The 27,959-nt window shown below is 40.2% G+C and overlaps 1 long non-coding RNA gene across 1 annotated transcript; it reads right to left on the reverse strand.

The window, feature by feature from the left end:
* Positions 1-24,678: 24,678 nt before the first annotated feature.
* LOC125766906 (uncharacterized) lies at positions 24,679-26,839 on the reverse strand. Its single transcript, XR_007418703.1, has 3 exons — positions 26,132-26,839; positions 25,418-25,607; positions 24,679-24,893 (listed from the first exon to the last, which is right to left on the reverse strand). It is a non-coding gene; the product is annotated as an uncharacterized LOC125766906 (long non-coding RNA).
* Between the last annotated feature and the right edge of the window lie 1,120 nt (positions 26,840-27,959).

The raw sequence follows: 27,959 nt of genomic DNA on the forward strand, positions 1-27,959 counted from the left end.
TATAAAGTGGCGAAATAAAATTAACCTATTCAAGTTTTGAAGTAAGAGGGCAATGTTTGACGATTGTTTTAAATGGGGTTCGGATTCGGAAAACTTACAGCCCGATGTCTTCAAACAATAAGCCAGTCAAGGTGCAATTGTACTTAATTCGTGTTTCCAGTTTACCAACACCTTCTACCTGCACAACCTTCCCGCGTGACCCGTTCGTTCAAAATAAGCTAAATACTTTAGCAGCAGCACCAGATTTTCGCCATCGATTGAAACCTTGCCGTAAATTGATGTACGGCAAACTGAAGGCAAACGATGAAGCTGTTTTTCCTGATGCTGCTTAATTTCTGTCCATTATTAAGAGGCGAACTTCTCCACCGTCCCTTTTTGCTTGCAGCACAGTAAATTGAGTTCGAAAAAAGCAGCTCGGTTCACAAATCCGAAAAATATTTCGTTTGATCATTGGCGTACTGGGGTGGGAGTTTTCGGGGATGATGAGCGGGTTTGAGTGACTAGTGGCAGGTGTACTATGGCCAACGGGAACGACGTAATCAACGAGAGCCCATCGAAAAGCTCGTGAGATGTTCTGAAAAAGCGGTTACCAAAAATGTTTCGACGAGTTTCGATGAGAGTTCCCTCCTCTCGGGGGCTGCTAGAAGCGGTGAAGGTCGTTTTCGTCTGGTTAAGATTGTCAAGCTGGGAGAGGAGGAATTAGTGGGGGAAAATAAACTGTCTGGTAGGTGGAGCAGGAAGGGGGAAAGGTAGCAGTTTTACAACAATTTCCCTTCGGAGCTCATCATCTTAGCTTGGCGCGTGACGGGTTTGGTACCGTGTACGGGGAGCACTGTAAATTTGATAGGACTTGTTTTAATTGAATTCGTTTTTGGCTCAGCTGGGGATGTTGGTAGCTGTCGTGGTACTCCTTCTGGTTAGTCGTACTCGAGGGAAGCCGAAATGGAGAACGAAATAAATTAATACGAAACACTGTAGGTACACTCGGAGACACTCGATGACACTCGACTTAGCTGATGTTTTGCTGCGGGGGAAAACCATCCCTCCCGATGCAACAAACAGTGGAAAATAAAAGAAGGTATAAAATCCGTTTAAATGAATGTACGGATCGGAACGGGAAAATGGTAGCCATCTTATGCACTTATTACTCACTTCCCCTTGTGGAAGTGTACAAAGCTATCGTCCCGAACTATCGCCGGGTGTTTTTGTTTGTTTGATCTTTCCCATTTACATGTGTCGGTTTACGACAGCAGTTGCGCGATGCTGCCGGCTGCCGGTGCATTTTGTTGTTTGAGGAGGAAGAGTTGAAGCAGCATTGAACCGACGGGATAAGACATTCGAAGCACAGAAACGCAACGGTTTACGGTTGAATGGAATGGAAGTATGTGCGATCCATCCACCCATTCACGTGATCGTGATGTGTATCGTGTACAATTAAATCGCAAAATGCGCAACCGAACGTGAACACGAAATGGCAGCTGTGATGAGGGAAAGAGGGCGGAAGAGTGCTGCAAGACTTAGTCGAGTCTTAAGCCCGTTCGTTCCGTGTCGGTTTTGTTTGCGATCTTGCGAGCACGCCGGTAAGGATAAATTCCTCATCTACGGAAAAGCGATGGCGCAATGGTTTCAGGGCCGGAGGCGTGGAGAAGGGTGGAGCGAATTGGCGTAACGAATGGGCAACGGATATCGAACGGAGAAAGGGGTTAACGGGGTAGCCGAGAGGAAGGGGAGTGTGGGTGAAAAGCTCTGGGAAAACTGGGAAAATTCAAATTGAATAATTCATGTTATCATGTTGATTCAGCAAAAGCAGCCGTTGAAGCGAACCAGCTCGTGTTCGGGAAAAGTGTAGCAGTTTTCCCGGGGTGCGGTAAAAACGGAAGCGCTTTTGGAAAGAAAATTTCGTTCACCAAATGCTATACTGGGAACGGCGCTGGGGAGGGTGGTTTGAATGGGAGATCGGGTATGGGAAGCTCCTTCGGAAGGATACTTCAGCGGAATCATGAAATGTTCCTGCTGCGTGCAGGATCATCCAAGCACGGAATGCGAATTCGTATGCTTCTCTTGCCTCAACCTCTCGTCCCCTAAACCCTTCTTCCCCCAGGTATTGCTTCTACCAACATCTACATTCACACGAGATCGTTTGCTATCTGGTGTATCGTTTCCATACCGCATCACCATTTACTACGTACCGGTCCCGGTCAACTGCAACTGCACACTGTTGTACGCTCTTGATGCCTCTCTCTCTCTTTCTCTCTCTACACACAAACGGACACATTGCACACAGTACGAAGGGAGGGGGGGGGGGGGTGGGAAATGCCGAAAATTTTCATTTCATTATACAGTTTTCGTAAGTAGCAGTGTGGTAAGCTCAGCCCGAGTACTGACAACGCTGCGTTAACGCCATTTCGGGCCGCATTTTAACGGCAATATGGTATGGGCTAACCCGGTGCCACTTTTTCCACCACTCCGAAAGGTTCTCTTTTTGTCCACCATTTGTGTGTGTGTGCCACTCAACCACCGGAAGTGTGCTTGGTGCAGGCTGCAGCTGTTGGCCAATTTGTGGCCGACAGCGGGAATCACATCTGTCGAAAGTGAAGACGTTTTTAATTGAAACTTGAAAAACATATCCCGAAGCGAGGGGTGCTTTTTGTGGGTGTGTGTGTTTCACAACGTTTCATTCGTTTTTTTTTCTCTCTCTTTCACATATATCTCTTTATTTATTCGTGCGCACATTGGCCTTCGATACTGGTCTGTTACTGTTGGTCGTGTTGTTGGCCCCAATCTCCACTGTTATCGATGACTAATGGGAGCTGTGTGTGTGTGTGTGTGTGTGAAACGAGGCCATTCCACATGATGACGCGTGGTGACGGTTAAATTATAATGATCTGCAATCCGAACACAAGGGTAAAAGGGAATCAAACCGATCTCGTATGAAAAGAGTGAAATAAAAAAAAAAGAAAACGAAAACGAAATAAAAATGCAAAACATGTGATACACAGACGCAGCACAACTTCAAAAATAATGCAAACATGAAAATGTATCAAGTAAACAAATAAAAAAAAAACAAAACAAACGGAATAAGCAGAATGTTACCCATAGAAATCAACAAAAAACGAGAAAAAAAACACCGGCGAAAAAAAAAACGAAAATCAATTCAAAGAGCATTCACCGTCCATCGTGAAAGGATAGTGACAGAAATTAAAAATGGAAAAATCTCGCTCCCGCAGATTACCACGATTCGTTGACCGAATGTTGCTGACTCATTATTATGCGTGGAATGGTTTTATTTTTCCACCTTTTTTTTCGGTGACCAACTCGAACCGGCCGCGTCCCGATCACCGTGCTTTTGGTTGTTGTTGTCGCAAGTGATGCTGAGCGTTTTTTTTCTTCTTTTTGTTTGGTTGTTGTTAAACCGTACATTTTGGGACCCGGAAGCACCGTAGGGCCGTAGGGCTTTCCGAGGTGTTGAGCAATGGATCGAAGCCGAGTGTGTATTTTGGTTTAAATTTTTATTCCCGTACCCGTATTTTTTTTTGCTTGTTGCTGTTGTTGGTTTGCTGTTCCTTTTCATGCCATTTTGCCAAGCATTGGTTCGATGAGTGTTCAACCACTGATAGAGCGTTTTCAACACGAACTTTTGCTCTCGTATATCAACCACCCACAGCCCAGTTCATTGTGCGGTGTTTGGAGTTCAAGCTACTTTTTGGGGGAGTACGTGGGCGAAACAACAACAAAAAAATAATAGAAATTTCGCTGACAAATCGCGACAGACTCGTCCTCGACCGAGTACAATCGCGCACGCAGAGATTGTTTCAGTTTTGTTGATTTTAATTTATTATACTTGCATCCTTCTGCAATTGTTTCCTGCCAGCATCGGCACTGATGCTGCGTTGCGCATGAATATGCAATGTTTAAGCGCTAACATAGCTAACACGGGATGGGATTACGATTTATGCGCTATGAATGGTGTGCGGGACGTGATTTACTAATGTGCATCTAGTGAAATAAATGTTCTTTTAAAATTATGACATGACAAGTTGAAGTGAAAAATACAAGAGAAGTAACACCCGACCCAGGATCATCAACTAGTACTGACAGCGTGACAGTACATTCAAATAAGTCGATAAGACACGTTCGAGTAGTATTAGTTTTTTTTAGGTAAAGAGCTTCCAGTTATACTGGTGACTTACAGTGGAGTTTCGTTCCTTTAAAGGAGTACACGTTGTTGTTGAGAACCTGGACCAGTCTGTGGAACTTCGCTTTCGACGAGCTTGTCTTGATGGTCGGTGATATTGTACCAGTTGCCACCAATTGAATGTATCAGATATGTATCCTGGCAACAACTTCGTTGAAAGGAACCCGAATTATTGAAACAATAGCTCTTTTTCTAGTGCTCTTCCCGGGTTTAAATACTTTTCATTCCGAGAAATTCTATCTTCATAGCTCAATGATTTTGAAAAGATGGCTCTCAAGAAGTTGCACATGACATCATAAGCAGGATTTAAATTATGGATTGCAGTAAAGATTTTTGGGAACCTTTGCAGACTTGAGAGAGTGAAAATGGAAGTCACATACCAGGCTATATTGGATGAAAAACTTTCCGAGATGATCGCTTTAGATCTTGCATTGTTTCAGCTTTGTTCTTTCCTATGGACGTTGTTTGTCACTTCTTCAACTTCGTGCTAGAAAGGATAATACTAAATTTGTCAATGTTGAGGACCGTCCTCCAGCGTTGATAAAGATATACGTCATAAAATTTTCGCTTTAAATAGCGTGACAGAAGTTCAGGAAAACGTTAAACAGAAGGCGAAAACCCTGCAAGATGAAAACCATCAACGGTTCTGCGAACATTTGTTGATTTATTTGGAGAGGTATATTTAGGTTAAATTTGACGAGGAATAATGTTGTTGTCTGATGTTTCTGAAGATATTTTTCCAAGTACAGCTAAATAAATTCAAAGAAAGGAGCTCAAAACCACTTGATGTTTTAGTGTCACAAAAGAAGCAGAATTATGTTGATATATCTTGAAGAATTGAAATTCCAGAAATCCTGGATTAAGAGTTGTCAGAGAATATCCTTTAACCGTGAGCGATTTAAAGAACTTCTGTAGCTATCTAAAGCCACAGAGCTGCAATAGCGTCTGATTAAAAGTAATTGAGATTTATATGTGACATTTAGCTTTATAGCCAGTTTTCGGGTAAGAATATTCAGTCGGTGTGATATGTCTTCCAAACTTTTCGGTGATCTACAATACCTGAAAACATTCTTCTTTTTCCTGACTTAACGACCTTAGAAGTCATGGCTGCTATTTTACCTCGTAGCCGAATAGTCAGTGCTTGCTACTGGGGAACGGTCCAGATGGGATTTGATAGCCGGTCGTATAGAGTGGAACCAGCACCGTTTCATCACTGGGTCACCCAGCAAACATTATTGATAGCAAAATTAGAAGGAAAATCTCCCATTTTCGGAATGGCAGCCTTGTTGGTCAAGGTCAATTTAAATGCTTTAAATTCGCAACAAAAGTAACAATAATTGCCCTACGATGTTGCAATAAAAATGACAAACTGTGTACGCGAAGAGCGTGTGGTTTTGCACTTTGATTTGTTTCTTGGAACTCATTCCGTTACAGTTGCAAACAGCGATAGCGTACGGGCGGGGGTAGCAATTAAATCTGTATCTTCCAACAAAGCCTTACAGCTGCGAAACCATAAAAACACTCACACACACACATGGACCACTGTCGACAACAATCAATAAGATGCACGCTATCCACATTCATGCCACATTCATTTATGCTTTTACGGATGCTGGCAGCCAAATCCCTTTTCGAAAGCAAGTGCTCACCAAATCAACCGTTAAGTCGAACTAGCGCAGAAGGGGGCGATGGGGTCCGGTTGAGGGCATAGGTTTTGTTGTTTTGCTTTCGACCGATACCAATCGCCACCGGAGGTATCGGACATGCACGGATCGTGAAGCGAACACTGCTCTCCCGCACGCCACGGGCCAACAAACCTTTTGAGTGCACATAAACACTCAATGATGATGGCATTAAAACGGTAAGGATCCGGCAATGGTTCTCGGTTCTTCGGTACAGTACAAGATGATTGTGGCCCCACCCCTGATGCTGATTGTTTGTGTGTGTGTATTTGTGTTGTCTTCTCCCCTCTTTGTCGAGATGGTTGATTCGACTGAGCGTGGCAATGATAAGAGAATTAGTGGAAAGCAGTATCTACATGCGATTAACGTGTTGCTGGGATGGATTTCCTCCCTCCCTCCGGTAAGCGTCATCCATTCGGTCTAAAGCTTTGCCTTCTAACCGGTGTTACATCAGCTTTTTGTCTCTCTCTCTCTTTCCCTCTCTGGGTGTGGAACCTATACGTAGTATGGAGTGAAATTTACGGTTTCCGTTTGGTGCTTCGTTACTGCCGGTGCTGGTGGTGCATGGCAGCGATCCTTTAATTCTTTAAATTATGAGATGGATTAGAGACGGGATTACTGTGTCGTTTGTTTAGTTTACATTAGGTAATGTTCGTTCCTACTTACCGGTTTTTTGAAAAGGGGGGAGAAGAGAGCGAAAATGTGATGCTGAATTGCTTAAGCAGTTGTAGTACGAATGTAGTAATTGAATTCATTGTATCCGTTTTGCGTACCGCTTGCTCGTACGGAATGGTTTGGATTGTTTTTCTTGTGCACACGTACCAAATCTAGCACAAAGTAGCTGAGTTCATAGAACCGACAACAGAGCCACTCTTCATCAACGTTGTTTGCTACCAAATTCTCACACACCATCCAGCCAGAATCGCATCATCTATCTATATATCCGATACGCGCGTCTTTCCCCCATCGTTAAGTAGTAGCCAAGCGACGTTGGGTTGAGTTTTCCTGGCTTGGTGCAGGCTTTGCTCATTTTGTTCGGATTCGTACCCAAAAACCTGCCTTCCCCAAAATCATCCATTATTCTACGCTCGTCAGCAAACACTTCCTACGCACGAATGTAGCGAATGTTTGTAAAGTCTGCGGTTGACATGCGCTTGCTTCTTTCACTGTGCACGAACGCTGTACGTTTTGGAAAAGTCTCCCCATTCCCGCAACACAACTCTGACTAGGACTAGGAGAGTAAAGAAAACACGGGATGTTTTCTTAGCATTAGAAACAATCAACACGGCGATGGATAAAAGTACCATCCGTGTGCTGTGTAAGTCAGCAAAACTTTTGATCCGTTCGCTGACATCGTGCAAATAATTAGACTAAAAATAGGGGAAAGAAAAATTAAAGCATTCCACACAAATGTAGCTAACAAATAGAGTGTGTCGAGCAAACATATTCTGTTGTTATTTTTAAACAAAATTCCCGGTTCTATTGTAGAAAAAGTATTTATAAGCTTGCAATGTATTTTTATCGGAAAAGTAAAACTATTCTTAGTATAAATATTGAGGCAAATATTATTTTTGTAACATTCACTGTGAGTTTGCGCTTCTATTTTATACGGTGCAAAACATATCCAGTCACGCACTCTATGCTTTATCTGTTGAGGAAATACTATATCCACCCAACAAAAAAAAGGGCAAATACAAAAGTCTGCAAAAACATGCCATGTTGGAGGCTTGTTCTAATGTATCGAAATAGAATGTGATGGATCGTCGAACAACATGATGATGAACCCAACCATGGTACCATCCCCATGGCCCACATGGGGGATGGTGCCTAAAAGCATTATTAATTAGCTGCCGACGAAACGTACCCAAATAGGTGCTCAGTTCGTGTGTAAACATAATTTTAGTAGGAAAAATTTATTTTGGTTATTTTGTTAAAAAAAGAAATGTTTCCGAGAATTTGGAAAATTTATTTCCCAAGAGATTTTTCACTTTCCTATTTATATGCAAGCGATTCAATCAGGCTTTTTTGATTGAATTTATTAAATGATGGTTCTATTGTAAAATATGCGTGAAAGTTTAATACGCCTAAGGAACTGCACAAGATTTCTCAATCCAATTCGCTTGCTGGCGCCGAAACCATGTGAAACTAGTTATCTATAGTGCGGTTGTTATCTACGCCACGCACTCAATAATGCCATCACATAATAATTAGGCGATAAATATGTTTGCCTTCTTTTGCAACCAAGGAACGAAAGTCAATGTGTGAATGAAAGCTTGGCAGAAATACTGACTGATATTACATATCAGTACACTCTTGTGTCGTACGCTGTGTTTCTGTGTGCTTTGCTGCTGAATGAAATCCTTCCACCAAAAAACCTTATGAAATATGCAATTTAATTTCGTTTGCTCCCATTTGGGAATTATTTCATGTTTTTTTTTCTCCTTCCAAACATTCCCGAAATTCGCTTTCACATAGCTCTAGTTCGGCCTACCAAGGCCCGGTATCGTACCGGATCGTTCATCGTTTACATCCTGTGTCTTTAAATTGTTTAGTTTGTGGCGTGTGGAAACGATTTTTCGCGACTATAAATTGTACTACCACGGCTTTTTCTATCGAAGGCACCAGGAGAAGCAGGTATTTTCGGTCGACCGGTTCAGTGTCGAGTAGCTCGATTTATCCTTGTACCACGATTCTTTTCTTCTGCTTTAGCTGTCTGGAATTTCGGTCCTTTCCCCTTTCCGCCTGTATGAAGACATTCCTCCCTTTTTATCCAGGGCACGCAGAGAGGTTTTTTGTTTCGTTTTTTTTTTGGCCTGTCTTTCTGAAAGTCGAGTAAGATTAGATTATTTATCGTGCACTAATTATGACACCAGCACGATCGTTCGGTGCCAGCGTAAGGCGTTTGCCTGTAGTGTGAAATACTGTAGCAAACACACCGTCTCTATACCGCCGGGGGAATGCTGTCAGAAGTATTCATAAATATTGATGCAATCGGTGTTGAATGGTGGTGGGAAATGGGAAGGCTAGGACGAATGGTCGATAATGAGACGTTGCCCCGTTTTTTGGTGAAGATGGTGCGCTACCGGTCCGATACTGATGGGAAGTCGTTCTACCGCGACGCAGTGGTAGCATTATTGAAGATGACTTCATTCGCTGCGAAAGAAAATAAATGTCTCGTGTCTCCCGGTACACAGCGTACACGTTCCAATCCGTAGGCAACTGGTTTTGTCTCACTGACAAACAAGCGCGTCGACGGTGGAAGGCCGTGAAATACGGCACGCAAGTGGCAGAAACAGAGCTCGCGGAAGGCAATTCCCCAAACTGTGGGCTATCGTGTGGTGGGCCTCGGGATATTCAGCGACGGGAAAAGGCTTCATCAGTTCTGCGGTACACCAGTGCCGGCATGATTTGCATTCCATTTTCATCCACTAATTACTGCGAAGGATTCCGATGCGAGTGGCATCGAAGCAGCACACTGGTTTGGACGGGACGCACGGCTCATTCGCGGCGTGCCATGTTGCGGAGGGTTGGGAGACTGGCGTAATGGCGTAAATAAAGTACCACTTTCAATGCCACCTCCCGGTATGCTGGTTTGGCTGTGCTGTGCCCGGTGATAATTGTGTTCGCGTGCATATTTTTCGGGACGAGTGATTTTTCAAATGCAGTCGCACGTGGTTGTGGTACGGATGACGCAAGGATACACATACACAGACTGACGAGCGTTTCATTAGTGTCATTCTGGGAGCTAGGGACTAGGGATAGTTTCTGCTGTGCGGCGATGAAAGGCGAAGCCCCAGTACTTCGTGCCGATTTGCATCGTAATGAAGATAAACATCAGTTACGGTGGATTGATCGAATTATTGATGATGTACCGATGAGCAGCTGTCCGATGTGCTACACGCACGGCCATCCGATTAACTCCAGGTTGGGGAGGGAGTATTATTTTTTCTGTTGCTGGTGTGCATTTCCAAAACCACAGGCAATTCCCAATGCCCAAAGGCTGTTACGCTTTCAGATTTTAAATGTAAACGGCAATGTGTGATGATAGTGAAAAAGGCAGATTTTTTAAATTTTGCAATTCTGCTTTAAAGTGCACGAAAGCCAAACAAAATATTAGATTAAATCATATTATAAAGATTATGATTTGTTGATTTTTTTAATTACCAGGACCAGGAAGAGTTTGTGTTATTTTGTTTTGTTAAGTTTAAATGTTTTGATTAAACACGACAATTAAATTTGGTGAACACTATTCTCATCGTACCTTCGTTCTCTATACTATTTGCAGCAGATTATTCTCCACTTAATTCCTCTTACCCTTAGATCCACTACTGGGGATCCAATTCCGAACTATTCGGAATTGAATCTAGAAAATTTGGAGCGCTCCGGAACTTTCTCCGGAACTCGATTCCAGATCCGATTTTGAAACTGATTATGGAACTAATTCCGGATCCTATTTTGAAACCGATTCCGGAACCAATTCCAGGATTTGAAGCGCTCCGGATTCAAACCAAAACAACAGTTTGTCCATCACTATCGTGGAGTCATCTTCCGTATACGTTCGATCTGAAAACACGCCAGGAATCACCAACTGTCGTCGATCGAGACATCAATTTTGTTATTATTCGTGAACAACAAAATTCTTTATGGACAGCCATAGCAGACGATTTTGATCGAACGCCCTCGCCCTGCTAAATGTGATCCCATGTGTGATATCGCTGGAGCACATCCTGGATTCAAGATGCTCTAGGGCATCTTATGCTTTAGTTCTGATGAAAGGACTCCCATCCTACGTTTGTTTACGAACTACATAATCCTCTTTGCTCAAAATAACAACAGAATCTGTTGTTAACAGAAATTAAATGTATTTGAAAAAACACCCTTTACAAACTGGAAGGAAAAAAACATTTACAACCAATAAATCATTAGCCAGAATGGGGCCTCACCAATCATCCATTAAAGTTAATCAATACCCATACACTTGACACATGATAAGTGACACATTTATCGATTGCTCTTTGAAACCCACAGTTCCAGGAATCGTTTTAATTGCGTGGTCACAAAAACCTTAACAGAGAAATAAAAGCGATGACATTGCTGTAAAACATGTAAAAGTGAAAAATTCTTGTGCTTGATTTATGTTGCCCGTATTTCCGAAGAAAAAAAAACAGAAAAATCTTCACCACAATCCTACGCATCCGCTGGGTGGCAGTCGAAAGCGATACAAATAGGCCCCACAGCATTGCGACACGCCGGAACGAAAAGCCCCGTAGTGGGCAAAATAAATTAGAATGATGATGCAAACAACCATTCATGTGCAGCAGACCGGGATGCGTAAACTGTCAACCTCCAGCAACAAAAGACCAATATTAACTTTACGGCTGAAAAATACGGGAGCGAAAAATGTGGCGTACGCACACTTGGAATGCCCGGTTCGAAGCACACGGTTCGGTCAACCGTGTAACCGATCCACTTCCTTTCCAATCACGTGCAAATAACAGAGAAAATTGTCTTCCGAAATCGGTTTGTTGTTATTTTATTTTTTGGTGGGTGTGTGCCTCCCATGGTTGGCTTGTGGGCCCAGTGGAAAGGAAAAGGGTTTTGTAGGTTGCTTTCCTTTTTTTTATTTTTGTACGAGTGTCTTTCGCTCTCGATGAGATGGGTATGGCCTGTCCGGATGGGTCATAGATGGTATTGCTTTGTGTGTGTGTGTTTGGGTTTTGTCTTTTTCCTGGTACTGTGTTCCGTATTCTGGGGAAATCTTGACGAATTTTGCACGTTCTGTGCCCTTGACTGCCAATTGTCAGAAGGCAAGCGGTGGATTATTTTGTTCAAATGTTTTACGTTTGTAAATGCTCGTTTGTTTTATCGGTTTTAAGTGCTTTAAAGTTTAATGGTTTATGGGTGAAAGAGTTGGTATATTTGTGTGTTTCAATATCTAAAGTACAGTTCTTTTATTCTACGATGCTAAACACACGGTATTAAAGATTAAATAAAATTAGTTAACTTTTTTTAATTTTTTTATTTTTATTAAACGTTTTTATTTTTTATTTTTGGAGATCATCATAAATTAATAAAATAAATAAAAATAAATAAATATAATATTGTAAAATATAGTAAAATTCTGGATGAGTATCAACTATAGCATCGTCAGGGAACATAACCGAATAAATGCAAATATCGATCATTTCATATGTGGCATTCATTTCCACAAACTGGTAGAACATTTTTCACTTTCGTGGAATATCATAATCTTTTTCCTAGGACTACTTTTTCGCGTACATACGCCTACATTGTGTTAACGACCATCTCTTATGTATGCTACTTACATCGGAATGGCAGGTAAACGTTAGCGTTAGTAAACGTCACGGGAATTGTGGCGTTAGCGTTAGCTGAAATTAATTAATTTTCCTATTCGCCGAAAACGGATGCACAATACGTTGCATATTATGGAAAAAGATGTATTTACATGTGGTTCCCCTTTGATAAAAAGGAATATGCAACCAAAGTTCGCAATACACAACCGTGCAGAATTCCAGCTAAAAGAGAGTTGAAAATTAATTAAAACAACAGTTTTAAGGACGAACTGAAACGAATTTGTGCTATACAATTTAGTGGGACTCGCTATCCAATTCAGTTCATGAATTCGTAGGATTAGACAAATCAACTGTAACTATGAAGGGATGAAGGCTTTTCTCGATTTGGTAGATAAATCCGAAAATTAACAGCCAGAATATGGTGAGATTTTTTCTCGTATTTTCCTGCAGAATTTTTTAAAACGATAATCCAGAAAACATTTAAATGCAATGAAATTCAAAGATGAAAATTGCACTCAACAGTCGGACGTCGCCATTGAACTAAAGAATCCGCAATTCGACGTATCCGCGTAAGCCATGTGAGCCATTGATGAAATAAAATAACGAACGCATATATTCAATTCCGCTTCGCTACTAACGATTCGGACGTGAACCTTGCACCGTGCACCGTTTGCCATATTAATTAAGCTAATTGGTAGCGAAACGAGGCACCGTGTTCGGTTTTTAATCGGATGATCATAAATAATGAATCATTTAACGATATTTGACGGCACTTTCGGTGGTGACTCTGTGCGAATCTGTGACGCTGGCAGATTTGATGAGACATCGGCACCAACTATTTCATCCCCTCTCTCCTCCAAATTTTCCCGGGAAAATTCCACCACCTCCCCACATTACGTGGGAGTCGTAAGGCGCTTTTGACTTGGAGGGGGGGAACCATGAGCCCACGGGAGGTTATTATTTTCCCATTTTACTCACGGCTTTTGCGTGGAGTGTTAAAAAGCTTATTGAAATTGTTTGGGAAATTTGGCTGTTAGTTGGATGATGTTATTCGATTGTGCGTTGAAGGTGTTTTTTTTCTCACTTATCAATTGCGAAGGTTGTTGAAGGGAAAACGCACCGCAAAATCCCACTAGCGGTCCTGTTGTGCGTTCTTGCCACTAATGATAATTCGAAATGAATTAGGCTGATCCTTAGCCTTATCAACGGTGTGTTGCATGTTGGCGTCCATCTAATCGTGCCTCATCATCGCCTGGCATCGTATTGGCAGCATAATAATAATAATAATCATCATCATCATCATCGGCGTCACTATTGGCTTATCGCGGTTGATAAATTATCGTAACGCTACAAAACCGGTAGGCGCCACCGGTTCTTATCACCATCGAACAATACATACCCGGGGCGGATGGGAATGTTTTGTACCGTTTTGTTAGTGCATCCCGAACTCGGTGCTGCTGGCGTGTCTGGCGAATACGTTCGGCAAGGATCAATTGTGAACTGGTAGAGCGTGAAAAAACTAATTTAAATCCGTTTGACAGCATTTGTATGGTTGGTTTTTGTCGTGAGTTATCAGCTGATGCGATATGCATTACGGGGGATGATTTAGATGGATCGCTAATGAAGAAAATTATTTTATAGATTTTAGCTAGATGAAAAAATAAAGTTTTGGAAGAGTTTCTTTCAGAAAAAAAATATTAACCTGATTTGAAATAATAAGGATGATGAATGAGAGAAATAAAAAATCTTTTATTATTAATGCGAGAAAGTGTACTCATTATGAATATAATTTTGTTTTCCAGTCTAATCTATAATATGTCATTTTAAAAGTGTTAATATTTTTTTATTATCTATCGGTATTATAATCATTAAAGCATTCGTCATTTTCATAGTAACATCGGAATAAAACATTTAGTCTTTTTTATGCATAGTACAAGACCATAATTAGTACAACTGCACTTGGGTGAACCTTCTGTTGCAACAAGAAAATGTTTGCTTTTTTGTAAAATTTTCATGTCGGCTTATAGTAGGAAGTTCAGGTGTCTTCAATGTACGATTTTGTTTGTTGAAAAATAATATTCTCACAATCATCTGTGATAGCTCCATATGACAAATCGAACTTTTTGCAATGAAACATCTTATTAAAACAGAGTGTAAAAATTTGAGGATTTCAATAGTTTAGATAGAATTTAGATCTCTCAATAAGAGTAGATAAAAATGTTTTGTTACTATTTTAGGCTGTAAATCGTTCAGTAAAATAATCATAAAACATGTTGAGTTCGAACCACAAATTCACATGCCAGTTTAAACTCAATCACTTTAAACTTATCGTTCTACTACAGACAAAGGATGACCAAATGCCACTGAGTGAGCGCAAAATCTGATTATTTTTTTAAATTTCACGTTCTCTTGAACGTGTTTTTTTAATGAAATTCCTTCCTATAGAAATAAATAAACAAATCGTTTTTTTGTAGAAAATATATTTCATTTTCTCAGAACTATGTTCTTCATTTTTTCATTGTTAACGATGAATAAATAGCATGAAATTCAAATGTATAAAAATTAAGAAAATCTTATTTTTCAAATCAATTATTGCATTATGTTAAAGCTTTTGTTTGCCGAATACTAAAACAAAACCTATCGCATGAACGAGCAAAATGGCAATAACAAATGAAACGGTAATCATTTTCTCACTCTTAATTTGCCATTCCATAACATTGCTCATTTCATACCGGAAATGTTAAATAAATGACTTTACAACCGGAAGCGGAACAAAGGCAAAAACACAAAACTACAACCCACCACGGGCGGCACGGTACGTTGAAAGCTCATCGTTCGTGGATTTATACGCTTATAACAAATTATAAGCTATTGCGCTCCGTTACAGTTGGGGAACAAGGAAATAATACACGCCATTCCGCACGATGCTATTCCAATCATTCCGGTGAAATGCAGGTATAAATTTAATCGATACTTCTCATCGTCGTTTGAAACTGCCCGGGGGTTTCACCATGGCCCGTACGGACGGTACCGGATTGCAGGAAATTATGTACGACAGCTACACCTGCTCCGGACTGTCCTCATTAGATGGTCCGGCGGACGGAGGGGTAGGATCAGAAGGGTGCGTTTTTTTTTTGTTTTTCGTTTCGGTCGAGGTGCAATGTTAAATGCCCTGACTTCCTGCTTAACTAAATGGCCACCGGTGAAGGTGTACCGTGACGTGCATGGCGTGAAGTGAAAATCAATTTTCGCACCTCACACAACGTCGTAAGGGAGAAAAGCGAAGGATGGGGTACAAAAAAGGGAAGAAAAGGAAAATTTTTCATGTTCCCTGGACATTATTATCCCTCCGGCAGGAGTGAACCAACAGCCACAAATGCTTAAGGTTAGTTCGCAGGATGGAAAAGCGAAGAAGTGAAGGAAAATTAAAAAAAGAAAACACAGGAACAGGTTTCTTCGCCTGCCACACGCCAAACCAACGTTGATTGAAGTGGTTCTGTGCAAGGTGCACGGTGGGTAAAAACGGACCGCAAATACTAATTCTCTCGCCCACGCTTCACACCTGCACATTAAGCTGGCGTTGCAACGTGGACCAGGACTCACACCCCCCCGCCCTTCTCCGCTTTTCGCCATTTGCTAGCAGCAAGTTGGACAGGACTTTTGGAGCAAAGTTTTCTAACATTATCTTCCGGTGCTACGAGCAGGCGGAAGCGGAACTACTGCGGAGTACCTGCCAGTACTGCCCGTGCCCCGTGTCGCCACGGAAGGCCAAGGTTCTGAACGCCCTCGGCCAGGAAATTACCATACTTTAGTAAAGTGTTGCAACTTTCGCTTCCGGTCGTCCGCTAATGTTGTAATGTGGAGTTGCACACAGGTAATAGGATCCTGCACGGTTTGTTAACGTGCGCCACCGAGCGTACACGGTACAACCTGCCTAATGTCATCACTCATTACGCGATACGCGCACCAGGTTCGCTGACGCAAACCACATCGCACAACCGATGGTTACCTACGTGTTTCTTAAGAGTTTTGGGCAGCTTTGTGTGTGATATCATTCTAGGTGGGCTGACATTTTCTTTTGGTGCTCCATTTTATTTCCAATTCCAAGAGGAAACGATAGCAAATCTTTGGAATATTTGTTCACCTCTAACATTCACCCGGGAGGGCCTTGCACAAAATCTCTCACATTGCGATTTTGCAGCAGGGAAAAGCAAAAAATTTAGGCAAAGAAAACCATTGATGACGGTTTTCATGTGATGGTTGTTCCGTTGTGAGTGGTTTGTGTTTATTTTTTTGTGTGTTTCCGAGATGTACACGAAATGGAATTCAATTTTCGCAATACAAAGAAGCAATCAAACTGCATATTCATTGCAGTGAAAGCGGTTGTGTTTGATGCTACGAGACGACATGGCAGACCACACTCGAAACCACACCATATCCACTGCAGTCGATGGCGATCGGTGAACGAATCCGTACGAATGCGGATCCTTGCGATCCGTTCGGTGGATTTTGTGCTCTGGTACTGTTGGAAGTATCTCTCGTTTGAATCGAGTGTTTTTTTTCTCTCCCACCACTATGAAGCTAGTGAAACAGTGAAGTGTAGTGAAGGAAAAATAACACAGAGTACACTCACAAAGACAAACAGCTATGAAATGCACAAGTTGATAAGTTCTTATAGAGAAACGACACACACAGGCGAACTAACTTTCTTTGTGGTGCAGCAAGTTTGGTACAAAATGTTGCACTGACTCGGAGAAACGACAATAAACAAATCTATTTACTGTGTACAAATGCTTGATGGATCAATAGGCAATGAGAACTACAAATAATGTTGTTTACTGGACACATAAAGATTCCAGAACGATCGATTCAATAGCTAGCAGGAAATTCGATTGATCGAGCAAGATTAAAGAGCATCGATGAAAGTGACATAGAAATGGTGAATCATAAAATAATGTTTAATGTCCATTATTTCTTTTGCTTACTTTAAACAAGCTTTAAAATGTATTTCCATTTCCATTATCGTCCCTTGAGCACAGCTGACATTTCGATGACATTTTACTATCCATCCATGATGGAATAGAAGAGGGAGTGAAAAAAAGGACAATGGTCCTGGTTCATCCTGCACAGTAGTGATGTGCGCTCCGGAGTGCGCCTACACGGTTCCGATTTCAGACCGGAGCAGGTTCCAAACAAACGGAACCCGAGCCAGATTCGAACCTATGGTTCCATAGTCGTCCTCGAGCTAGCAGCCGGAGTTGAATCAAAATCCACGACTCTAGACTCGTATCCGAACCCAATGCTACAGAGTCGGTTATTTACTAATAGCTCCGAACCTCAAGAGTCGATTATGAACTAATCGGGTGCTCCGGAGTGCCTTCGATGCCTTCGATTTCAGCCCGGAGCTAACTCCAAACCGATGACTCCTGATGCGGATCCGAACCCTAGTCGGAGTCGGAAAAAAAAAATTGGAACCCACGGTTCCAGAGTCGATTATGAACCAGCTCCAGAGCTGTGGCTGAGCTCGGAGTCTTGGGTTCGAAACCTACTCCAGAGCCTTACGGAGTCCGACCGAGTCGTTGTTCCCCTCACTACTCTACAGGCATTACAAACCGAAGGCACCTTCATATCAATTGCTTGACGCTTCTGATCGACAGCGAAATGATTCACCACAATCAGTTATGCTGCAGTTCCGATAGCGACGAAGCGAGATGAGGTAAACATTAAACAAAACCTGATGGAATGTAAGCGTATCCGAGTGAAGACCGTATCTCAATCTGTGGATGACATTTTGTAATCTTTCCAAGCACAGTTCCCCTTACCAGGAAATGCAGCTAAAATGGAAAAACACAGCATTCGAGTGGAAATGATACTTCTGTCTGTTATGTGCTTTGTTATTGTATCTATCGCTCCATCCAATCGCCATTCGTTTCGTTTGCCGAGCCTAACCGGGAAACAGGGGACTTCTCTGTGTCTGGGATATTCTTAACCACCCTTAGTACCAGTGGGTAACATGATGCATGCTAAAAGTAATTTCCACATTTTCTGTGACAGTGTACAATGGCCGGGGCGTTTTTTTTTCTCTTCCCCAACAATCCGCAAAGCCAACCGAGAGTAAGAACTCTACCACAAAGGAGCACTAGAGAACTTTTAACCGGAATTCCTTGACGCGATCGGGGTGCGTGTTTGAATGTGTTTTTAGCTTCATTATTCTCTCGAGTACCCGAGTTATCGTTGCCGTGCTGCCACTGTTCCTAACCCCCCTTACCCCGTGCTGTGACCGACCGGATTCATCCGGATACGCAATATGTATACGGGAAGGTATTTGTGCTTAACGAAGCTAATTGAATAAAAACCAAAGAGCGCAACGAATGAGCGAAGCGAGTTGCCGGTGGAAAAGGAGGGAAAAACAGACTCACACACACACACACAGAGAGACAAAAACAAAAACCCGTTTTCCTTTTCGCTCTGCCCGTCTGTCACCATTTTGGAGGGTTGTAGCACGCACCTCCACAAGTTCGCAAAACGACAGAAGACGTTAGTTATTTCCCGTTTTGTATCCCGTTTCCCATTGAGGAGCCTTGGATGCCAAACGTGCGGAAGCGTTTGTGCAGCGTCGGAGGCCGACGGAAATGTAACCATGTGCGTGTTAAAATTTAACATCTCCAATCGGATTTGTTTCCGTCCTGGTGTAGGGTGTGGTCCGGGTCCGGAGGGTTTTGTGAGGGTGAAAAAATAATCTTCCAATAACGCGGAGCTCCTTTCCGTTTGTTTGCTTACCCGGTCCTGTCGGTTTACCCCCCTGCCGAGAAGATAATGGTGGAATCTGGTTAAACGAAGCCATTGCCCTGTTATCGAGCTTACGAGCGCCTATCGGGAGCGGGTGTGCGGGTGGCAAAGGCGGGTGTACTAAAATAATGCTATAAAAGTAAATGAAGTGTTGCATTTGCGAACCCACGGGAAGTAGTTAGTGTTTACGTGATTGCACTTAAAGGGCTTTTGGGATGGGTATTTATTTGTTAAATATTTTCCCAAACAAACGTGTGGTTTAATTCGTTCGGATACGATTACGATGGATTTATTAGATGGGAATTTGGTTGAAATGATTATTTCCGTTCTTTCATTAAGCTAGCGTTAAAAGAGATTGAAAGGTGAGATTTTTGTGTTTTGGTTTTTCCTTTATACCATCTTCGACCTTCGTTGCTGATACAAATAATAAATGATTTAATTTCCTAACAATAAATGGTTTCCAAAAAAAAAGAGATACTTGAAGCATGTTTTATTTTTGCCCATCGAGGTTTGCATGTTGGGTTGAGCTTTTTCAGACATTTTTTTTATTATATTTAATATTTAATTTTTTAGGATATTGTACCATGCACTTATTATTAAATTTGCTTTAATTATTTGTCGTTTTTGTTTGCAGCTTTGTAACTTTCACGCCCAAGCAGCAGCGCAATTAGTTTGGAAAACAAATTTTTCTCATTTCTGGCCCTTTTTTCCCGGTTATTCTAATATCCGTGTTAATCAAACGGCCTGGATAAAAGAGCCTAAATAAATCATACAATCAACCGAATCACTAAAGTACTAAATAGAAAATAGTTAACTTTTCTTTCGATGATTCTTTCACAAAAAAAAATAATGATTTATTCGTTTTATCATACACCTATGTGAGAAAAAAAACTCTATTCTCATAAATCATTTAATAATTCCTGATGACATTATTCGCGTGAAAGAAAAAAAAGTTTTGCATATGCATTGCAAATACAAAGTGACATCCATTTAGTGTTTGTGTTATCTTCTTTTTTTCCCTTCTCCCGTACGTAACATATTTCCAGAGAGAGAGAGAGAGAGAGAATAGAGTCCTCCACATCGGTAACGGTAATGAAGTTAACACGTTTTTATCGTCAAGCTAGTCAAAAATCAATTGTGCGTCGATTTCAAACCAGCGCTTCCGTATAGTTTCCCACGCCCAAGTGCCATTCACCATTCCGCTGTTCACGCTATTCAATCATTTGCATGACGATTGAGTTAGGTTCGGTTTTTGCGATGGGTTTTGCGCTTGAGCGATGAGCTGGGGGATTTTGGGATCGTAACTGCAGGCAAGCTGCAAGTTTGTTCTAGTTAAATTTACTTTTACAATTTGCATCCATTAGTGGGGTGTGGAAGCCGGGGAAGTTTTCACCCCTGGGAAAGGGTAGCGAATATTTGCACCGGGAGAAGGAGCTATTGGTATGGAGTTTCACAAATGGTTACCGTGAAAGAGTGAAACAAGAATTCACTGTTATTGAGAATGAATTTTATGCAATTTTTTTGATATGATTGATACAATTTTGAAGTGAAGCCGATGAGTAATTGGACAACAAATTGAATTGAAAATATTGATCTTCATGGGATTGAATGCGTGTTGATTGTTTTCTTTGGAAAGGAATGAAGTTAGATAAAATAATTAAAATAAATTTTAAACCAACAATTTACACATAGTTGTGAATCTTTTGTCTCTCATTAGTTAAGATCCGATTTATCATCCACCGATCCACCTGGGTACGAGCACAAACATTTATCACCTAGCAAAAGGCGTAGGCATCCTTGTTTTGCTTTGCCGTACCATAACCAACCTTGGCACGGTATCAAGAACCGCACTAGCTCAGCCGCGAACAGGATGAACGGTTGCCTAGGGAAGACGATGCTTTCTTCCTAGCCCGAAATAAAGTTACCATCCAGTTCGCTGCGTGATCGCTTTCTTTCGTACAAGTCGCTCGTGTCATCGAGCTTTTCGAGGTTTGTGTTGTGTGCTGCGAGAAACAAATCCCGTACGTGATGAAACTAACTAACGAACAGACGCTTCCACGGTACAAAAGCGGACAAATTTTGTTGGCCGTACTAGAGCGCACCACCAATTTCGGATTGGTTACGTTTCCAATCGAGAATTAACGTCATTTAAGGTGACTGTCGTTTAGAATACAGGGTTTTCCAGCCCAGTTCAAATATATAATGGGAGGTTTCAAATTCGTAAAACGCAAAGTGAAACAAGCACGACAGTATTCAAGTCTGGAAAGCCAATTCAAAGTAGTAAGATAGCACCTTAAAATCGTAACACCAAATCTCAAATTCAGCAGTTGTTCACCTCTACTGACGTTTTGGCGGTTCTTCGAAACTATGGGATAGAGGTAGCGATAGTTACGTCAAAATATTTGTTGTATATTAATTATGATAACTCTAACAACAAAATATGCATTTTTGTATGCCTATAGTACATCAGTATTTTCCAAAAAATATTAAAATAACAATGACAGTTACAACAGTACAGAATAGGGCAAAACTGAATGGAAATTAATAAATATTTTTAGATTTTTTAATTAAGCACTTGAAATTTATTTTAAAAAAATATGTTGACTTAATTATCGCTACCTCTATCCCATAGTTTCGAAGAACCGCCAAAACGTCAGTAGGGGTAAACAACTGCTAAATTTGAGATTCGGTGTTACGATTTTGAGGTGCTATCTTACTACTTTGAATTGGCTTTCCAGACTTGAATACTGTCGTGCTTCTTTCACCTTGCGTTTTACGAATTTGAAACCTCCCATTATATATTTGAACTGGGCTGGAAAACCCTGTAAATACGTTACGCGCACCGATGGAGACGCCTGGTGCCGCTTGGTGAACACACGCGGCGGAGAGCAATTTAGCCACAACGACGTTCGGTTGCTTTTAAATTATGCGTTCGATGAAATGTGGTAGAGACGTACCATTTAATACAAAGAATGAAAAATGAACCGGTGGGGAATAATAGTTTCAATTAAACCTATCGCATGTTGCACCCTTGCAGAAGGAAACTTTGCGCCGTAAAAGTAGGATGCAGTTTTATGGCTAAAGTTTTAAAGTAAAAATCCATATGATTTGAGCGGATAAACATAGGTCATTGTGGAAAAGGGGTTTTTTCCGATTTGTTTTGCCACCATCAAAAATACATTTTATTTCCCCTTTAACCATAAAAACAAGCCTGAGTTTGTGTAACGAGGAGCACACATATACTGCCGTACCGTGGCGTATCTCATTATATGCATATCATTACGAAAGGCAAACACGGATTCGGGGCGTATAGTTGTATGTGAAGAACTCGGCAACAAGAGCTACCAAATGATGGTATAAACATAAAACGAGAATGATGTTTTCGTGAGTGTGTGTGTATGTTGTTTTCGCATAAAACATGGATTCCACCGTCGGTTTCACAACTGGACCCTTCAACCCGGACAGGGCGTCCATCCGATGGCGTCCAATTTATGGCAACGGTCTTTCACCGGGGGCCATGGTGGTGGTTGAGTTCCTTTTGCCATCCCGCGTGTTTACCGCGATGGGGCCACTCATCGTATGCTGGTGCATTTTCCGGTCGCATCTTGATAGTGTGTGCCAATGGTATGATAAATATATGTAAAATTAAATATTCATTTGCTAGTCCATTAAGCGATTTTTGAATTAATTTCGTACGATTCACCAAAATGTTCACTAACACGGTGGGGCGAGAGCGGAGTTTGTGTTGCGACCGGCCATTGGGACCGCCGGGCTGGCCGTAAAAATATTTACCAGATGAATGTATATTGATAATATTTGTACGACAGCCTAGTATCGGGATCGTTACGTTTTGGTGTGTACTGGAGGGTTTTTCCACCACGCCGAAAAGCGGTGTAATCGTACGAAAAAGGGACATTAAATTGAAATACAACAATATAAAAAATCATAAAAGCTTTCGACAGAATTATTGAAACCTGAACATGTGGCAACGATTAAAAATTAACCTCAACACACATAATTTACAATTATGCAAATTTGTTTATGAATTACGATTGATTGACAAACCGAGCAGCTCTCATTGGATGTTGGATTGAAAAATGGAGAAATTGAAACAAAAAAATGCAATGTGTTAATTCTCGCTCTCCTTTCTCTTGTCTCTCTTTGTTTGAAGTTTGCAAATAAAACAAGCTCAAACGGATAGCTGAAATGGTCGTTGCAGTAAGAAACATGAAGTAAACATTCTGTCATACATATGGCAAAAATCATGGGAATTGGGTCAAGTAAGTAGATATTTAATTATCGAAATTTATTTTAACGCTTTCAAAATATATCCCAATAGAATACACATATTCCATATTTATTCCAAGTTATTGAAACATTTTATTGTAGGTCTTTGAAGAGTTCGCCTGTATTTCCTTCAACGCATTCTTCTCGATCACTCCAATTGACTCGAAGGGGCATCCACGTAGTGTTAATTTCATTTTTTTTAACAGAACGAAGTAACAAGGGTTCTCAGTCCGGTCCGATAAATAGGTTCTGGTAGCTCGACTACATACAATGTGCAATGTTTGTACCAAAAAGTGTTCACAACATGGGCCTTACGAGACGGCGCGGATCCATAAATTGTTCTTCTACAAATCTGGCTCACATTTACTTTCTCAAACGTTGCATAATTTGTAAATAGTATTCTTCATTTACAGTAGAACAATTTGGAACGAACTCCTGGTGCAACATTTCCAAGAGCGTCTACGACAACGTCTCGATCCTCATCGAATGCTTTATACCACTCGTTGGCTCGAGTTTTTGACAAAACATTCTCACCATAAGCTTTTTGTGGCATTTTCAATGATTTCACACATAAAATTCCTTTCTAAAAAACACAAAATTTTAGTTGCTACAGTACTCTACTCCTAGACGAGGCTTGCTTTTAAGTGAAAGCCGAGTGAAATTACAACTCTCCGACCAGAACGAGTCAAAGGCACAGAATTGTTTGTAACTGGAGATTCAGTAGAAACTTGATGTGCTTGCTGTTTGATTTTCAGTCAGTGAAGACGCAACTGGCAGATAGTGTTGGGTCAAGAGCGAAGAGGTCCCTCAATCGCTCCGCTCGTCTTATTGTGCGCGCTCTCGCACAGCCCACCGGAAAAAGAGGTAGCTCCGTACGGAGCGCTACACACAGGAGCGATTGTGCGATTCGCTCCAATTTGAAAATTTCCTAAGGCTATAGCTTTAGCATATTTTAGGGAAATTTAGCAAAATTTTATAAATTGAAAGTTTTTCGAGCAACCAAGTTCCTTACCCTGTTTGAGAAAATGTAAAATTTTCCTCATTTTTCTGCAATTCAGCAAAATTTTTAAATGTGATATAATTTAATGCGAATTTGTTGCAATAAGTTTCTTTGCACTCAAATAATGCTTTAAATTAAAAAAAGAATAAAAAATCAGAAATAAATTTCAAAGAAAATTTTCACTCGAAAATTTCATAAGGCTTACCCCTTACGTTTTTTTGAAAAATTTTGCAAAAAAAATGAAATTGATTTATTTTAATGCCAATTGGTTGCAATGGGTTTCTTTTCACTCAAGTAATGCTTTAAATAAAAAAAAGAGTGAAAAATAATAAAAAAATAAAAAAATTTGAAAAATTAGAAAATTTCATAAGGCTCATTTTTGCACCAATTTTTGTCTATAACTCAGCCGGTATCCAACGGATCGTCAATCTTTAACCTGTGGTCGATAGATGGCATCAATGGCTACATTTTCTTCTTATACGGCCATGCCCTCAGATGTCTGTGCCAGAAGTTATTCGAGCAACCAAGTTCCTAACCCTGTTTGAGAAAATGTAAAATTTTCCTCATTTTTGCACCAAATTTTGCCTATAACTCGGTCGGTATCCAACGGATCGCCAATCTTTAACCTGTGGTCGATAGATGGCACCAATGGCTACATTTTCTTCTTGGGCGGCCATGCCCCCAGATGTCTGTGCCAGAAGTTATTCGAGGAACCAAGTTCCTTACCCTGCTTGAGAAAATGTAAAATTTTCCTCATTTTTCTGCAATTCAGCAAAATTTTTAAATGTGATATAATTTAATGCGAATTTGTTGCAATAAATTTCTTTTCACTCAAATAATGCTTTAAATTAAAAAAAGAATAAAAAATCAGAAAAAAATTTCAAAAAAATTTTCACTCGAAAATTTCATAAGGCTTACCCCTTACGTTTTTTTTGAAAAATTTTGCAAAAAAAATGAAATTGATTTATTTTAATGCCAATTGGTTGCAATGGGTTTCTTTTCACCCAAGTAATGCTTTAAATAAAAAAAAGAGTGAAAAATAATAAAAAAAATAAAAAATTAGAAAAATTAGAAAATTTTATAAGGCTCTTTTTTGCACAAATTTTTGCCTATAACTCAGCTGGTATCCAACGGATCGTCAATCTTTAACCTGTGGTCGATAGATGGCATCAATGGCTACATTTTCTTCTTGGACGGCCATGCCCTCAGATGTCTGTGCCAGAAGTTATTCGAGCAACCAAGTTCCTAACCCTGTTTGAGAAAATGTAAAATTTTCCTCATTTTTGCACCAAATTTTGCCTATAACTCGGTCGGTATCCAACGGATCGCCAATCTTTAACCTGTGGTCGGTAGATGGCATCAATGGCTACATTTTCTTCTTGGACGGCCATGCCCTCAGATGTCTGTGCCAGAAGTTATTCGAGGAACCAAGTTCCTTACCCTGCTTGAGAAAATGTAAAATTTTCCTCATTTTTCTGCAATTCAGCAAAATTTTTAAATGTGATATAATTTAATGCGAATTTGTTGCAATAAATTTCTTTTCACTCAAATAATGCTTTAAATTAAAAAAAGAATAAAAAATCAGAAAAAAATTTCAAAAAAATTTTTCACTCGAAAATTTCATAAGGCTTACCCCTTACGATTTTTTTGAAAAATTTTGCAAAAAAAATGAAATTGATTTATTTTAATGCCAATTGGTTGCAATGGGTTTCTTTTCACCCAAGTAATGCTTTAAATAAAAAAAGAGTGAAAAATAATAAAAAAATAAAAAAATTAGAAAAATTAGAAAATTTCATAAGGCTCTTTTTTGCACCAATTTTTGCCTATAACTCAGCTGGTATCCAACGGATCGTCAATCTTTAACCTGTGGTCGATAGATGGCATCAATGGCTACATTTTCTTCTTGGACGGCCATGCCCTCAGATGTCTGTGCCAGAAGTTATTCGAGCAACCAAGTTCCTAACCCTGTTTGAGAAAATGTAAAATTTTCCTCATTTTTGCACCAAATTTTGCCTATAACTCGGTCGGTATCCAACGGATCGCCAATCTTTAACCTGTGGTCGGTAGATGGCATCAATGGCTACATTTTCTTCTTGGACGGCCATGCCCTCAGATGTCTGTGCCAGAAGTTATTCGAGGAACCAAGTTCCTTACCCTGCTTGAGAAAATGTAAAATTTTCCTCATTTTTCTGCAATTCAGCAAAATTTTTAAATGTGATATAATTTAATGCGAATTTGTTGCAATAAATTTCTTTTCACTCAAATAATGCTTTAAATTAAAAAAAGAATAAAAAATCAGAAAAAAATTTCAAAAAAATTTTTCACTCGAAAATTTCATAAGGCTTACCCCTTACGATTTTTTTGAAAAATTTTGCAAAAAAAATGAAATTGATTTATTTTAATGCCAATTGGTTGCAATGGGTTTCTTTTCACCCAAGTAATGCTTTAAATAAAAAAAGAGTGAAAAATAATAAAAAAATAAAAAAATTAGAAAAATTAGAAAATTTCATAAGGCTCTTTTTTGCACCAATTTTTGCCTATAACTCAGCCGGTATCCAACGGATCGTCAATCTTTAACCTGTGGTCGATAGATGGCATCAATGGCTACATTTTCTTCTTGGACGGCCATGCCCTCAGATGTCTGTGCCAGAAGTTATTCGAGCAACCAAGTTCCTAACCCTGTTTGAGAAAATGTAAAATTTTCCTCATTTTTGCACCAAATTTTGCCTATAACTCGGTCGGTATCCAACGGATCGCCAATCTTTAACCTGTGGTCGATAGATGGCACCAATGGCTACATTTTCTTCTTTGACGGCCATGCCCTCAGATATCTGTGCAGGAAGTTAATCGAGGAATCAAGTTCCGTACCCTGTCTGAGAAAATGTAAAATTTTCCTCATTTTTCACCAATTTAGCAAAATTTATATATGTGATATATTCGAATGCGAATTTGTTGCAATAAGTTTCTTTTCACTCAAATAATGCTTTAAATTAAAAAAAGAATAAAAAATCAGAAAAAAATTTACAAAAAATTTTCAACTCGAAAATTTCATAAGGCTTACCCCTTACGTTTTTTTTTGAGAAATTTTGCAAAAAAAATTAAATTGATTTAATTTGATCCCAATTGGTTGCAATAAGTTTCTTTTCACTCAAATAATGCTTGAAATTAAAAAAAGAATAAAAAATTTAAAAAAACGTAAAAAATCTATTAATTTGTCAATCTACTAAGGTTCATTTTTGCCAAATTTAGCTATAACTCGGTCGGTATCCAACCGATCGCCAATCTTTAACCTGTGGTCGGTAGATGGCACCAATGGCTACATTTTCTTCTTGGACGGCCATGCCCTCAGATGTCTGTGTAGGAAGTTATTCGAGGACGCAAGTTCCATACCCTGTTTGTGAAAATGTAAAATTTTCCTCATTTTTGCACCAAATTTTGTCTATAACTCGGTCGGTATCCAACGGATCGTCAATCTTTAACCTGTGGTCGATAGATGGCACCAATGGCTACATTTTCTTCTTGGACGGCCATGTCCTCAGATGTCTGTGCCAGAAGTTATTCGAGGAACCAAGTTCCATACCCGGTTTGAAAAAATGTAAAATTTTCCTCATTTTTGAGCAGTGTAGCAAAATTTTTAAATGTGATATAATTTAATGCGAATTTGTTGCAATAAGTTTCTTTTCACTCAAATA

This window comes from Anopheles funestus, chromosome 3RL (assembly GCF_943734845.2).
Source record: "Anopheles funestus chromosome 3RL, idAnoFuneDA-416_04, whole genome shotgun sequence".
Taxonomy (NCBI): domain Eukaryota; kingdom Metazoa; phylum Arthropoda; class Insecta; order Diptera; family Culicidae; genus Anopheles; species Anopheles funestus.